The sequence below is a fragment of the Mytilus trossulus genome, chromosome 10, assembly GCF_036588685.1.
Source record: "Mytilus trossulus isolate FHL-02 chromosome 10, PNRI_Mtr1.1.1.hap1, whole genome shotgun sequence".
NCBI lineage: Eukaryota > Metazoa > Mollusca > Bivalvia > Mytilida > Mytilidae > Mytilus > Mytilus trossulus.
The window spans coordinates 43,624,331-43,641,462 of NC_086382.1; positions in this window are offsets into that span (position 1 = coordinate 43,624,331).

The window sequence follows — 17,132 nt, forward strand, 5'->3', positions numbered from 1 at the left end:
GGGTGCAATCTTGAGAAACACGCGTTCTATAATAGGCATCTGTTATAAAATTTCATTGATTTCTGTCGTCTGCACTCGATTCTATTTTTAGAATAGTACGTGTACGATAGTGAGTATATCGATTAATGATATTTTTGTGTAATTTTCTGTTGGTGTGTGGAACATGTGGAAGATTGTTGTACTGCCTAATTTTGTATTTATATGTAAGTATAGAAACACGGTATATTTAATTCTGTCTATGATACATTTTTAATATTACAAATCTTTTGTCTGTTGGCTATTTCTCATATATTTTTCTTAAATATTTTAGTTTATGTATACTATGATCTACTAAAAACGCCAAAAACGTTAGTTCTATGTCCACACTTATAAAATGATATAGTTTAAAAAGCATGAAGCCCTTTATGCCATCCAATAGAATAGCGTTACACTTTATTAAAAAAAGATCACAGAACCGTCATATAGTGTATATAGACAGTGTCAGTAATACTAGGTAGAAAGATTTAAAGTTCCGACAACTATTTATTATTTTTTAGCCATTGCGTTATCAGTTTATTTTGAATCTATATCTTTCGCCCTTCTTTTCTATCACTTTTATGGAGGGTGCATAAATTATTTGATGCTTAATCAATTTAAAAAAAACTTTTCCAGAAGCACGTCGAAATAAAATATTGTTTCTATTGAATATTTTTTATAAATGATAAACCTCATCTAGCTGTCGCTGTATATTAGTAAAATATAACTCTAACGAAAGATGATTGGTCGGTGCCGTTATTATTGGCTTCCAGAAATGATTTTAAACCTTGTTAGGTGTCTTTTCCGGTCTTTTAAGTCATAATAAACGAGTGACCGGTGAAAAATGATGTTTTTCCAATTCTTGAACCAATACAAACAAACATCATAATCTAAGTCTTCTGTGCACGATTTTATCATTTTTTTCGCTTAAATTTCGTATAATCGTCAATTATTATTTTTCAATCGGTCAGTGTTGTTGTGAAAATATGGAAGGTAATAAAAAATCGTGTTTTGAAGCCGAAGTTTAACGACTGCAGTCACCTGTTTATCAACAAACAACAACAAAAACATGGATATTGAGCACGCGTGTTTAACAGTTTATCAGATAATAGTTTATTTTTAAGGATATCCATGCGTATTGCAGAAAATATGTCAAGGAAGCAATTAAAAAAAAGTAAACTTCTTTTAAATATGAATAAGTTAAAGAATTTTCTTCAGAAAAAAGTATCCATTGATTTAAAAAAAACATATGCATTATTTTTATATAATTTAAGATTTCTGATGAATTAAACAAAATTTGTCTGAAAAAAAAACCATTTAAAAATCTGTTATTGAAAGTTTTTTTCTAACGAAAAAAAAATGAGATAAAAGCCCACATAAATGAACTTATTTCTGTAAAATGGCACGGATAAGCTTACTACAGAATTTGTTTTAGTATATGCATCTGAGCGCAATCACACGGCAAATATATGTATTTTTTTGCACCTGTAAAACTTCATCTAATTATTTGTGTACTTTAATTAAGTTACCAGATATAAATTATATACCGTATGCATATATAATAATATAAACGAGTCTAAATTGAAAACTACGTTCAAACCTATGAATGCGTTGGATAAAAACCGCAATTTTAATACGTTTGCATGTAAAACAAATTTCGTTGTAGAAGGGTCTAATTACAGCACAAACAACATTTTCTAAAAGACCGAACAAGTGAAAAAGTATATTTAAACAAAACGCATTTGACTAACAGGTCGAACAACTGATGTTCTTAAACCCTGCTGACTGCCATTGGCGATTGCCAAATAAAACTGATCACGAGATGTAACAAAATGGATCTTGAGATAGATTTAATACTAAACAGAAAATGATAAACTTGTGGCCAAGATGTTATGCCACAAACACGAGGTGTCAATATATATATATTTTTTAAAATATATTTACATTTTTCTCTGTTAGCTAATAACATAGATAGAATGAATAATAACATTTTGAATTGCCACCACAGCGTTCGTCTACAGGTGCGTGCGGTCGTTCGCCTTGTCTTGTTAGCACCCCACGTGTTCAAGTCTTACCTGTTTTTTATGAATCTTATATCATAGGTTTGGACGAGTTCGAAAATCAGTCCCGATCAGTTATTTAATTTTTTTTTTATTATTATTTTAAAATCTTATCAATAGAATTCAGAATGGAAATGGGGAATGTTTAAAAGAATGGAAATGGGGAATGTTTCAAAGAGACAGAAATCAACCAAAGAGTAGACAACAGCCGAAGCCACCAATCGGTATTGAACGAAGCGAGAAAATAATTCATGTTTTCTCGATTCTTACGATACATAAAACACAACAAATTTGGGATGCTGTTTTTCTGATGGTGCCTGCAATCATTAACGGCTTCTTTTAAGTTCTACTCGATCCGAAATTAGCGTTAAGTTCGAAAGACTCATACATATTAATCCAAAGCCCTTAATTACCCCTTCCAAATGGTAACACAGCGTTGATGTATTCTTTATATAATTCATACTTTTGAACTTCCGAAAATAGGAGGAGCATTATAATGTAACCTGTCTACTAAACACAATGTTTCTCTTTAGTTTTTGTAAAGATGGTTGACAAAAATAAATAAAAACTGATAGTCATCCTTTACTTCAATTCTTTTGTGTTTTAAGGATTTTACATAAAACGACCATGGATTTTTTCGGTATTGTCATATTTACAGCCGATTTCATGAATTCAGAAAAAAGTCACTAATATTGTACGTATGGTCAACATTGTACATTGAATAACTTTCTACTTTTTACTTACCAAATTTTATTTAATAAATATTACATCGCATGTATGTTTCACTAGCATCCATTAGTGATACAATCGCGCGTCATTTAAAAATGTTACAGCCGATTGCATTGAATTTGTAGGTACAAGTACATGCTGCTAGATGAACCGTGAAATCATTATTAGGTAAGGTAATCTACCCTCCTTTAAAAGTAAACTAGTCCGACAGATAATCAATACATCTGTCTGTAGAACTAGACCACTTCGAAAGTAGGGTAGTATACCTTACCTTATAATGACTTCACGGTTCAGCAAGCTAACAAATATATTACCTGTACCTGTACCTACATACTCAATGCAATAGGCTGTAAGCTTCATATCCAAATGAAATGTTACATTCGTGATGACACGTGCTTCCACAAAAAATAATGCATAGGTGAATAAAAGAAAAACTTGATAACATATTTTTTTTTGTAGTCTAATAAGCATAAACATGTAATAAGGGAATATTTTTTTCGTTTTCTGTTTATTACTGGATATCAAAATACTGAATGCCTCTGATTTTATTTTGCAGATCAAGTAGTTATACATTACCATGCCATGGTGTAAGGTATGCGGGGAATATTTTAAAACACAGTGTGGAGTTAATAACCATACAAGAGTCCATAGAAAAGCGGGTAGATATAAACATAATAATCATGAATTCAAACCTGACGTTTAAAAAAAATGAGGAACCAACAATTACATCATACCTTTAAAACTATCATGAATGTATTTATTATAATTTGTTTTTCATCTCCTTTTTCTTCTTATACAACCTTGTATATTAGTTCTAAAATATATGCATTACATGTATGTTTCATTATAAAACGTTATTTTGAATGCCTTACAGCAATCTGACGTCATTCGTAAACTAATTTTCATTAAAGAATTGAATGCTTCTTATTTTAAATATAATGGGATATAAAAGCGTCAATCGAAGTTAATTTTGTATGGTATGAAGCGCTTACGCTTCCGCGTTTCATTCTAATAATGGGCGGACAGTCAACGCTTTTACAAATCTATATATGAAATAACTGAAAAAAGCATTCAATACTTTAATATAATTACAGTTTTTAGATTATTCCATGAAACACGAATTTTATCAAGTTTTTCTTGTATTTACCTGTGCACTTTATTGTGGGAGCTCGAGCCATCATGAATGTTATATTTCATTTTGAAATGAAGATTAATTTCAGAATGAAGCGAGATTGCTGTTGGCCAATCAAAATAACATATCATAATGAAACATACATGCAATATAATTATTTAAGAATTGAATGCTTCTTTTTGAAAATTTATTGGCGTATTAAAGCGCTGACCAAAGTACATTTTGTATATATATATTAAGCGCGAGCTCGTTAGTACCATTATTTGAAAGCTGGGTTTGTGAGTGATCTTCTTGATAGTCGAACTTGTCAGTTCTCTTTTTTAAAGCCGGCCTTGACAGTTCTCTTTAAACCTGATCTTGTCAATCCAGTATTTTAAACCGAGCATTTTAAAGCCGAGATTGTAAGTCCTCTTCGTCGAAAGCCGAGTTTGTAAATCCTTTTCTATTAAAGCCGAGTTTGTTAATCCTCTTCTTTAAAAGCTGAGCTTGTTAGTCCTCTTCTTCAAAAGCTTAGCTTGTAATACTTCTTCTTCGAAAACCGAGCTGGTAAGTTTGCTTCTTTGAAAGCCGAGCTTGCAAGTCGTCGTCTTCGAAAGCCTCAAGTTTGTAAGTTTTCTTCTTCGAAAGCCGAGTTTGTTATGAAAGCGCTGCAGATAAGTTTGACACACGTTTAGGACACGTTGTATACGTTTCAAGATCGTTTGACCTTACTAATGCCGGTGTTACATATTGGCATGAAGACCGGCGTGCACCAAACGTACAGAGTAATGAAAAAGTCGGTTAGTACGTTAGTTGCACGCCAGAGGAACGCTTTAAGCGTTGCATAAGTTTGAAGTACGTCGAAATACATTTAGGTATACGCTTGGCGAACGCTTCAACTCGAAATTTTTTTAAGCAGCTTAAAAATTTGCATCCAGCTCAAGAGTGTGTCTAAGGTAAAAATGTACTCTGTAGGCACGTACTACATACGCTACAAGCGCGTTGAATACGCTACATATAAGTTTGAGAAACGTTTAGGGCACGATGTTTACGCTTCGAGGTCGTTCGATTTTACCTAAAATGTATGCGGTTGTGTTTATAACAAACACCCCATAATTCAACGTCCAGTGTACGACCGGCAATTGTCTCAAATACGTTCAAGAAACCTTTTCCTACGTAGCGTGCATTCCATCTACGTTTGACAAACGCCATGCATACGCGATCATACGTTTCTTGAACGCCCGACAAACGCTTGGGTACGCTTCTCGTACGCCTTATACACGCTTAAAGCTCGTTGTACACACGATACAGATATGATTGGCAAGTAGAATGCATCCAAAAGATGTATGACGCCGGTATAAGTCCTCTTCTTCGAAAGGCGAGCTTGTTTGTCCTCTTCTTCGAAAGTCGAGCTTGCAAGTCCTCTTCTTTGAGAGCCTAGTTTGTGAGTCCTCTTCTTCGAAAGTCGAGCTTGCAGGTCCTCTTCTTCAAAAGCCCAGTTTGTGAGTCCTTTTCTTCGAAAGCCGAGCTTGTTTTCCCTCTTCTTCGAAAGTCGAGTTTGTTAGTTTGCTTGTTTTTAAAACCAAGCTTGTAAGTCCTCTTTTTATAGATTTTTTTGCACTAGGATGATGATTTTAACCTGATAGTAATTTTGTATTTTGGGCAAAACTAGATAGAAAGGGACACATCATTAGTATACGAATATTAAAATGTTAAGCACAATATTCTAATGTAAATCATTCAATTTTTCAAACCAAACTATAGATTTGGACCATGAATATCAATAGATATAATCGGTATTATTGCATAATTGCTCTGATTTTCGTGTTATTTGGATATAAACCCACTTAAAGTCTTTAAAAAACCTCGAAATATTTAGTAATATCTGTTGCGCCTTGCGGTCCTTTATTTCGAGACATTATTACATATGTGCTGAAATTTCGGGGTACGAACTAAGATTTATTTTATGTTAATAAACACACACAGCTTTTCGAAGTGAAAAAATCACCCTTTTACATTAACTTTGTTATTGCTGACAATTTAGATCTTGGCATACATTTAATAATTCCATAGTTTTTTTCACCTTTATACTATGGTACTCTGCTTTCAAAATAAGCACAAATGGCGAAACTCAGCCAATTAAAACATTTACAAGTTAAAAACAATTGAAACATGACCTGATTCACTGCACATAGACTTTATTAACGCACTGGTACTATTTAGTTCCTCACTTTGATGCGCATTAGGAGTATTGCCCCAGCATTTTACGTAAAACCTTTTCATATTGTAACGAATCATCGTATAACAATATATTATGTTGTATTTTTCAGGACTCAAGAAGCAGGAGAAAGCAAAGTCTTTTAACACTATAGACTTTAAGACTGGTGACTCCAAAAAGTCAAGCAATGCAAACGTAAAAGATAAAGCAACTGAAAACAAAAGGATAAATAAGAAGGTAAAAAACAGACATTAAGTTATTGGGGGTTCTTGGACCGATAAATCATCCCACATTACACATAGCTATAAAAGTTAAAATAAGTCCATTTTACTGCATGTCTCGTTAGAGTCTTGAATTGTTGAAAATTGGTTTAAGATAGTTGTTTCGAAATCAATCATGGTATGTCAATATTCCCGACATGAATCATTTCCTAAAAAGTCTGTGAAAATTTCTGTGGAAATAAAGTATTGTGTTGTGTTCTACTACTATATCATGTTGAATGTAGATTGCAGGTCAGGTAATTTTGGATAGAAAAACATTCTCAGTTGGAACACTTGTAGTTCGGTTTTACAGAGAGTATGATACTGAAGAATGAAGATACAATTGACACTTGTTTAAAACACACAAGTACTAGTATTCATGTCACTGAGACGAGTGATAAAAGATCAATATGATAGTTATCAGATTGAAACAAGTAAACCACAATAAACAACACAAAAAAAAAGATATTGTGAACTTAGTTGAGAACATAGTGTTTGGACGAAAGAGATGTCTTAATTTTTCATATTGTGAACTTTTATATTTATGTAGCAACATTCCAGCAGCATCGACAAATATGATGAATGTGTCTTCTTGTAGATACACTATTTGTGGAATTCCGATTCCTTTCAGGATGCCGTTGGTAGGGGTAACTGCTTGATACCTTTGTTTCAAATAAACATGGACGTGGTTAACTATTTGTAGACAGAAACCCGTACTCATTTCCTCTTTTCATATTTCAACATTTTACCATATATATTCTAACACGACCTGAAAAAGACCGGTTTCGGTGGAAATCAAGAAGCGTTCGTTACCTTTTTAAGTGCACGAGTTCATCCCCTGTTTTTGGTAAGGTACATGCTTTAGATTTCTGTGCAGTATATCTTTGATTATTACCATATGCCTTTCTTCTGATTTTAATAGCCCTTTTGTAGTTGTATACGTTCTCCTATATTTGTCCAAATGATAGTAAAGACGGCGTGCACAAAGTTGACGGCAACTGTAAAATGTTTTTTTTTCAATACCTTTAAACATAAATATTTATATGTATTTATAATATTTTATGAAGAAGAATTTTATTTCATGATAAAATGATGAATGCATGCCATTAGATTCCACATTACTAGTAAGGTAAAATAATATTTAATCTTTTAAGCATGAAACGGACATATCGAAAACGGCAAAAAATCGATGTAATTTTAACATTAAATTAGCATAAAATAGAGTTTTTGACCTAAAACTTATACAAATTTAACAATGCATTCCACATTTTCGTATAACAGAATTGTTCAGATTCGGACTCTGTTATGATATGAAATTTACCGCAAAAAAATAAAAAAACGACCATAGTAGATATGCTTAGAATGATCTTCGTTATGTGTAAGAAGTAGTAATTTGGAAGGACTAATAATCAAAATGGAAGAATCGGTAAAAAAAAATATATAATTGCTATATTTTCAAAATAACTTGGTATTCAAAATGTGCAAAACCAGAGGTTCAATAAAATCTGCAACATATGAATGATTCGATAGTCTAGACTGAACACCTGAATTTTTTAAATGTCCAGCTATAATGTTACAATCTAAAGAAATGGCGTTTTGACGCTGTTTTCTGAAAAGGATCCACGACATCGTCGATAATCATTTCCATTATACTGCCCGTAGCAAATATTTATTTATATTTTCAAAATGTGCATTTGCTGCATTTTTTTGTTCGAAAAAAAAAGAAATATGTTGAACGTGAATGTTTAGAATTATGTGGTAAAATAATTGTCCAGTGTTTTTTTACGCTTCCGTTTTCTGAGGGAAAATACCGACGTCGTAAATGGTTTTTGTTATTTGAAGACGTTACATTTGTAGACTCAGCTTTGTGCACGCCGTCAAAGCATTTGGTCTGGTATCTAGATTCGCATCTTGATGACACATGGTCAACTAGTAGATTCGATGAACAAGCCTAGAGGAAAACAAATGGTTAGCTTTATCGTGATTTGCGATGAGAATCAACTCAAAAGCCTCACTTCGTGAAGTTAGTTTCAAAATATCAATTCAAAATGACGATATGATGATGCTAATAGTTATTATTTGTCCGTTTGTCCTTTTCATTTTTAGCCATGGCGTTGTCAATTTATTTTCGATTTATGAGTTTGACTGTCACTCTGGTATCTTTCGCCCCTCTTTTTTTTAAGGTGCCAGGCTTATAATTTAATACGCCAGACGTGCGTTTCGTCTACATAGACTCATCAGTGACGCGAAGATCAAAATAATTATGAAGCCAAACAAGTAAAAAGTGAAAGAGCATTGAAGACCCAAAATTCATTAAAGAAATGCCAAATGGTATTCCATGCCTGGGATAAAAATATCCTTAGCATTTTGAAAAATTCATAATTTTGTAAACAGGAAATTCATTATAATTTCCATATAATTGATATTCATTGACATTATAATTGATATTCATTGTTGTCCGCTCTATGGTCGGGTTGTTGTCGCTTTGACACATTCCCCATTTCCTTTCTCAATTTTATGTTAACACCGAAGTGCTGACTACTCGGTGATACACTCAGAGACGACACGTCCACCAGTAGTGGCATTGATCCAGTGGTGTAAATAGTTATCAAAGGTGCCAGACTTATAATTTAATACTCCGGACGCGTGTTCGTCTACACAAGACTCACCAGTGACGCTCAGATCAAAATAGCTATGAAGAAAACATCCGATAAGATCAGATTATTTATTATTTTCTTAAACTTTTCAATTTATTTCCAGTTACCAGAAAAAGAAATAGCTGTTGATTTAGATCTAGAGGTCACAGAACATGACAATCTTGTAAGTTGTTTTGAAATATTCAAATTGTAAAAAGTAAAATCACAAAAATACTAAATTCCTCGGAAATTCAAAACGGAAAATACCTAATCAAATGTCAAAATCAAAAGCTCAAACAAATCAAAAGCATGGGCAACAACTGTCATATTAGTTTATCAATAAAATTAACGGTACCAATTTTCTTGCACTAGATGCGCATTTCGACAATACCTGTCTCTTCAGTGATGCTCGTGACCATAATATTTGAAATCCAAAGCTTATTTAAAAGATGAAGAGCTATAATCCAAAAGATTCAAAAAGTATAGCCAAAATCCGTGAAAGGAATCAGAGCTTTGCATGAGGGAGATATATTCCTTAATTTATAATAATTTCTAATATTTTGTAACAGCAAATTTTAATAACACAAAAATCAGTATTTTCATGCCAGTACCGAAGTATTGGCTACTGGGCTGATGTATTGTATATTTATTACATGGTACTATCCTTCTGTTGTTATATGCATAATTCATGTAAGAAGTCAAAATATAAATTTAGAAACTGGACGAAATTTCTTTTTATATTATTTATTTTTCTTTCTGCAACTCCTTTTTATTTCCTTTCCCCTTTTACTTTAGGAAATGAGGCTTTTATATTATTAGGCAATTTACTATTGTTTTGATTTGTTCTGATCAATAGAATCAAGGATTAATTTTACAATTATCGTTGTTAATTGATTGCGTCTGATATTGTCTGCAAATAATATCACATGGTTTATGATATTAACAAACAATGCTATAAAAGGCTTAGCAGAGTAGAAGACGCTTCTCATTTCGATGCATCTGGTATCGCTACTTTCTTTTAAAGTTTATTGAATTCCCGAATTTAATTTGTTTACCTGATCCATAGTATCTTCTTCTTTCTGGATGTATCAGCTTTTAATATTAATAAATTACGCTTGCCTTCAATCTATGGCTTTGATCATCCAACTTGGATGAAATTCATATAATTTTATTCTGCATAAAGCTGAAACTGGAGACAAAGAAACTAAAATACATTACAGATTTAGATAGAAATTATGTAATATGGACTATTAATAACATAACTTATGCATTCTTTCATTTCGTTTTTAACAGTATTCACCTCATTCAAATGGTTCTATATCTACTTCCCCGACTGAGTCCTTGGAGTCGGGTGAAGACGAATGCACCAATACTGTAGTTCCGATCGCAATCAATTCACTTTCGTTGACACAGACAAAGGATTCATCATCTAAAGATGACTCAAATGACTCACAATCTACATATGAATTTTCAGGACAGCCATTGCATGAAGAAAACCTAGCGACTTCAAGCACATCGTCATTAAATTGTACAGATAAATTGAATCTACCATATGAGTTTTCGGGTCACGATCAAAAAGATGCATATCCAGTGTCTAAAGCTATAAATTTATGTGAACCTTCAAAATCCCAAGAAAAACTATTTCCTGATTATTCTGTTAATTGTAAATCGAAACCAAAAAGAAGATCCAAACAACTGGTATCCCAGGAAATTGTAAAATTACACCAACAAACAAGCAATCAGAAGGCGACATCAACACAAGAGTCTACTAACCAACTTACTCCATTAATGACTCATTCTCTACCGTTATCCAACCACGATTCACAATTAGATAATCGATGTTTAGATGCGCTTACAAGACTAAATGTACGTAGTTTACTTAATTCGATGACGTCTTTTATAGCGGCAACCGAATTTCAAACTTCAGGAAATGAATATTTAGTAAAAAGTAATAACAATTCTAATTTACAATTTCCTAACACTGTAATATCCCCATTTTGCTCAGAACCTAATCCAGCAGTAACTTCATCAACATCTTCGAGGTTTTGTATTGTAAAGACTTCTGATAAAGAAACTTTAAATGTCCCAATAACACACAACCACACCACATCCGGTGAAAGATTATTATACCAACAGGCTGTAACAAACAATATCAAATCTACCGTCAAACCTAACCAAGCCTTACCTAGAAGTTCGAATTGCTTGCATATTACAGACTCAACAGAGAGAATTCACACTAGAAAACAGAAAACGCAGTCAAAACTGGATGACTGTATCTCATCAAGTTATCAAAACGTAACTGTAAAACAAGAAAGGGTGACAGAATCTTCTTCAGGAAACAGTTTCAATTCTCAAACATCACTAAATATGCGTTCGAACGAAATAAAAATATTAGAAAAGATATTCCCAGTACCATCTTTTCCAAACAGTACAAGTGCTAGTACTGCAGTTTCGACTACTATACAGGTAGGAGACCGTTATTTTAAAGTAACAGCGTCAAAGCAGAAGCAAGAAACAAAAGTAAAAACAACATCCTTTTCCCTTGGGCCAGTTTCTACTACGATAACCTCGCCGTTACTTTCAAAACCAAAACTTCAAGAGTCATCGGGGACAACATCGATCCCTACACTGTCAACACCAATTATGTCAATTCCGGACTTCCAATTGTTGATTCCATCCATTTGTCATAAGTCTACAGACCCGGAAGCCCATCATCATTCTGTGTTACAACAGTTGTTAGGTAGTGTTGTTACAAAAGAAAGGCAAACTATACAACCGTCAATCAAAGAAACACAGTTGACTTTACCAGTAGGAGCAACGCATCAGGTATGTCAAAATCTAAACAACTCATTTTTAAAATTTTGTTTGATTATGATTGGTAAATTATAAGTTAGTAACGTCCATATTACACGTGTTACAAGTATTGAAGACTAAAAAACTTTATCTTTCAAAAAAGAAATAATAAAAACTGAAATTTATAAAATTGTAAACAGTATTTTGTTATTGTGTTGTGGAAAAATATGTTCTCGCTTCATTTAAAGCGGCATTAGCTTCAAGATATATAAAACATATACAATGGGATTTTTATTAATTTGCTTTTTGTTCAATCATTAATGAAAGTGAGATAATGAAAAAAATATTCTGTTTTATCAGAGAGTACTTTTCAATTTTGTCAAAATAACATAATAACATATTTTGAGTTTTTGAGTTTAAGTTCTTAGACCACATTCATTCTGTGTCAGAAAAGTATGTTGTATCAAATATTTAATCACAATCCATATTCAGAGCTGTATCAAGCTTGAATGGTGTGTCCATACTTGCCCTAAATGTTCAGTGTTCGACTTCTGCGATCGTATACTGCGGAGCACCTGATTGAAATTTAAAGAGTTGTCTATTTTTTGTCGCTCTGTAAATTGTTTTCTATTTTTTTTATCAGAGACTTATGTATGTCTGTTACAATCAGCTGGATTTATCATGGTGTTTCGCTTTTCATCAGGTCGTTGTCAGAAATGTGACTTTGAAATATCACCTAGGTTTCTTGGCCTTAAGCCACAAGTTTAAAATCTTTAAACAGGGAGGCTATAAATGTTTAACAATAGGAACTTTTGCTATCGACGGATCATTTGTCATTTCTTATAACTGTTGTGCCTTGCCCACTGTATTATTTAATAGTTTGAAATTTATCTGTATGTCTACCTTTGATATTTGATGTAAATTCGGCACTCATGGTTATACATGTACTCACATTTTTGTGATAGAAGCCAATCATCAAATGAAATGAATCGTGTTTGGATCCTAAAGAAAAGATCTTCTTTTTTTATGATGAACACACTTAGAATAATTGCATATTCAGAAATGTGCATGCAGATGATATATCTTGCCTAGGACTAAATAAGTCCTATTGTGGAGTTTGTTTTGCTGAGCAATGAAGGATTTATAAAAATGTATCAACGGGCTATCAAGAAAGGGGCGAATTGTATGAAAAAAAAGGTTCTGCCTATAAAAATTAACGAGGTGATTATCAATTAAATTAATTTTAGCTATGACTATGTATGTCATTTTATATTTTAAAACTTTAATGATGAATTATTTTTTGGGGGAATAAGAGAAAAGGGGTGGTAAAAAATTGGAGTGGGACAATTTTTGTTATTTTAGGTTTCAGAAATTAAAAGAAAATATCTTCAAATATTTTTTGGGGGGTTTATATTCAACTACATAGTGTATTGCACAACAGCAAAAAAATATAATATAAATTCAAATCATATGACCAATTTGAATTTCCTAGAATATAGTTATTCTGTGTCAAAAACCTATTATGTGTCAAAAATTAATTGCAATCCAAATCCAGACCTGTATCGAACGTGAATATTGTGTTCATTTTGGCCCAAACTTTTCAGGGTTGGACATCTGCGTCGTATCCAGCTGCGCTTAGCGGAGCTTTTTATTTCTGTTGTTTTGTTGTTCTATTAGTTGATGTGTTTGCCCCAATTTTAGTTTTTAACCTGAATTTGTTTTCTCTCAAACCTGAATAGTGGTATACTACTTTTGCTTTTATTTAAACGTTACTTGTCTGGTTTAAAGTAAAATCACAAAAATACTGAACTCGCGAGGAAAATTGAAAGCAAAAAGTCCCTAATCAAATGGCAATATTAAAAGTTAAAACACATCATACAAATTAATAACAACTGTCATATTCCTGACTTGGTACAGGCATTTTCATATGTAGAAATTGATGGATTAAATTACACTTGCCTTCCCTTTAGCTTTACTCAGCAGAACTTATCCAAATTGACGTATTGTTAAAATGATCGTCATGAATTAACAGAAGACATTTGATTTTTGAAGATCCGCATACAACATTATCAAAACTGTATACTTTACTTTATTTTAAACATCTTCTTTTGGCTCCAAAATAAGAACTCTTTTGATTTTTTTTTAGATGCAACAAAATCCAAATCGTAATGCAGTAGGAAACCAAATACATCACGAAATGCTTGGAAGACCGTCTCTCCCTGTGTCACTACCTTCAAGTTATAAATCACCACTTGCATTAACAGAAACCATATACTCATTAATCCGACCACAAAGAGAGTTGAGTTCAGAATTATCATTATCTTCTGCAGAAAATATGATTACAGAAACGAATCCACTTCAAGAACAATTAACTAAAGAACCTGTATCACTACATGACACGTCAATAGAAGAGGACAATAGACAAGTATTGAACTGCGCTTCATCGAACACGTCGAAAGATTCTATACAAATTCAAAATATTATGGTCCTGGATCATTTCAGTGATGGCGTACCTACAGCGCAATCACAAGTAAACAATACGGAGACTTCTTCGAAACCAAATGTTAACCTGGATTTAAAAAAGTGGATTTTAAGTCAGCACCAACGTGATCGCATGAAAGAAGTATTGTCAAATTCTTTGTGCTTTTCTTCTAATCAAGAAAAACACTCTGATGTTTCATTATGCCAAAAGAATTTAACCAAAAAAACAATAAGGACTATGCTCACGCAAAACAATGCAAACCATTCACGCGAGTCCCCAAATTCAGTACAGAAAGACAGCAAATCAACAGATATCCCGCAAAACAAATTACCACAAAATTCATCGAATCAACCGATGGTTAGAAATTTTCAAATGGATCAAAGTTTAACGTTAATTAAACAAAATCTACAAAAGGTAAGATTATCCAAATTAACGTTTAAAATCTGCATAACAAATATCAAAGAACAAGAATGTGTCCCTAGTACACGGATGCCCAAGCCGCATTATCATTTCCTAAGTTTAGTGGACCGTGAAAACGGGGTTAAAAATCTAATTTGACATTAAAATTCAAAAGATCAAACCATAAGGAACATGTATATATTAAGTTTTAAGTTTATTGGGCTTCAACTTCATCAAAAACTACCTCGACCAAAAACTTTAACCTGAAGCGGGACAGACGAACGAATAGATAGACAAACAGAAGCACAGACCAGAAAACATAATGCCCGTAAATGGGGTATAAAAAGGATTCATAAATATTAATATTAAACTAATGTTAATCTGAAACGTTCGTTTTGATTTGAGTAAATCTAAAAAATCCCAACAATAAAAGAGGGACGAAAGATACCAGATGGACATTCTAACTCATAAATCGACAATAAACTGACAACGCCATAGCTAAAAATGAAAAGGACAAACAGACAACAATAGTACACATAGCAAAACATCGAAAACTAAGAATAAACAACACGAACCTCGACAGAAACTAGGGGTGATCTCGTGTGCTCCGGGAGGGAAAGCAGATCCTGCTCCACATGTTGCACCCGTCGTGTTGCTTATGAGATAACAAATCCGATAAATAGTCATATTTGGTAGATCACAATTATGAAAGGGAAGGGGTAATATCAGATATTATTTGTGAAACGGTTATTCCATAACTGTCAACCAACTTGTGATGGGGTCCATAAAATTTACAAAGAGATGTTTTCAACTTCACCATTTGGAACTCTTGATTTAATAGATATAGGAAGATGTGGTGTGAGTGCAAATGAGACAACTCTCCATCCAAATAACAATTTAAAAAGTAAACCATTATAGGTTAAAGTACGGCCTTCAACACGGAGCCTTGGCTCACACCGAACAACAAGCTATAAAGGGCCCCAAAATTACTAGTGTTAAACCATTCAAACGGGAAAACCAACGGTCTAATCTATATAAACAAAACGAGAAACGAGAAACACGCATATATTACATAAACAAACGACAACTACTGTACATCAGATTCCTGACTTAGGACAGGTGCAAACATTTGCAGCGGGATTAAACGTTTTAATGGATCCAAACCTTCTCCCTTTTTCTGAAAAAATAGCATAACATCACAACATAGAAAAACATACGATAAAATATCAATTGGCAGACTTAACTCAATCAAAAAACGTATTATTACACAATGAACGAATAAATTTGATCTGCGATATCTGAATACATATGCACAGTTAACTAAATATTAGAGACAAACATTCATGACCAAAAAGCTAACAAACAAATTCAAACACACTGAGAAATATTTAACCAATCAATGTTCACTTTAGAAAACCGCTTTTTTATAATCTTGAAGTTTATACAAATGTTGTAAGAATAAGTGAAAAATTGAAGATATCACAAATAATCAAAGCTGGTGTACAGACAAGATCCATATAAATAAAAAATAACAAAAAAGCATTATAAACAGTATCAACAGGTCGAATTAACAAGAAAATACGATTTGAGAGTACTCGCAGTTACTGACAGCTAGTTAAAAGCCAAAACCAATTAATAGTAAAAAATCATGCATCAGAGACTAAAATCGACTAAAACACATCACAGGGATTTAGTATTTTAACGTCATTAATAGTCAAAGAAGACATGACTTGTGCAATTCCAAAAATAAATGTATCGACAGGTAGTAGTATAGTGAAGAGCGACTTCTATAGAAATAAAAGTTAACGTGTCTGTGTCTCTATACATCTCGCCTCAAAAGATAATGAAATTTAGTTATGTTTTAATTTGCTAATGACAAAACCAATATTAGTGCCACTGTGAACTATATTCAGAGATCTAATTACAATATTGGTACGATTACCCTTACTTATAAGTTTGTTTAAAGGTTCGATGAGTTTACAAGGATCACATAGTGATTTCCTCGCTTTAAGTACAATATTACCATAAAATTTAGGATGTGAAATACCATTTTTAATAAGCTTTCTACAGGTATAGCCAAATTTACTAATCAAATCTTTGTATCTATGAAAGAATTTAGTAAGGGTTTTAAGTAATTTATGGTATCGAAATCCCTGACACAACAATTTACCATTGATGCATTGATTACGTTCGTTAAAATCTATGACATCAGAACACACACGGGCAAACCGAACGAGTTACGATATATAAACACCGTATGATGGAGCCAAAGGCACATCGCCCTCTTAAAAAAGGAAAATTAACAATAGGAAATGAAAAATCGTCTCTTTTGTCGTAAATTTTAGTGTGAAGTTTCCTGTTTGAAATTGAAATGTCTAAATCTAGAAAAGGACAACTGCTGCTGTTTATATTAGATTTAGTTAAAGTAA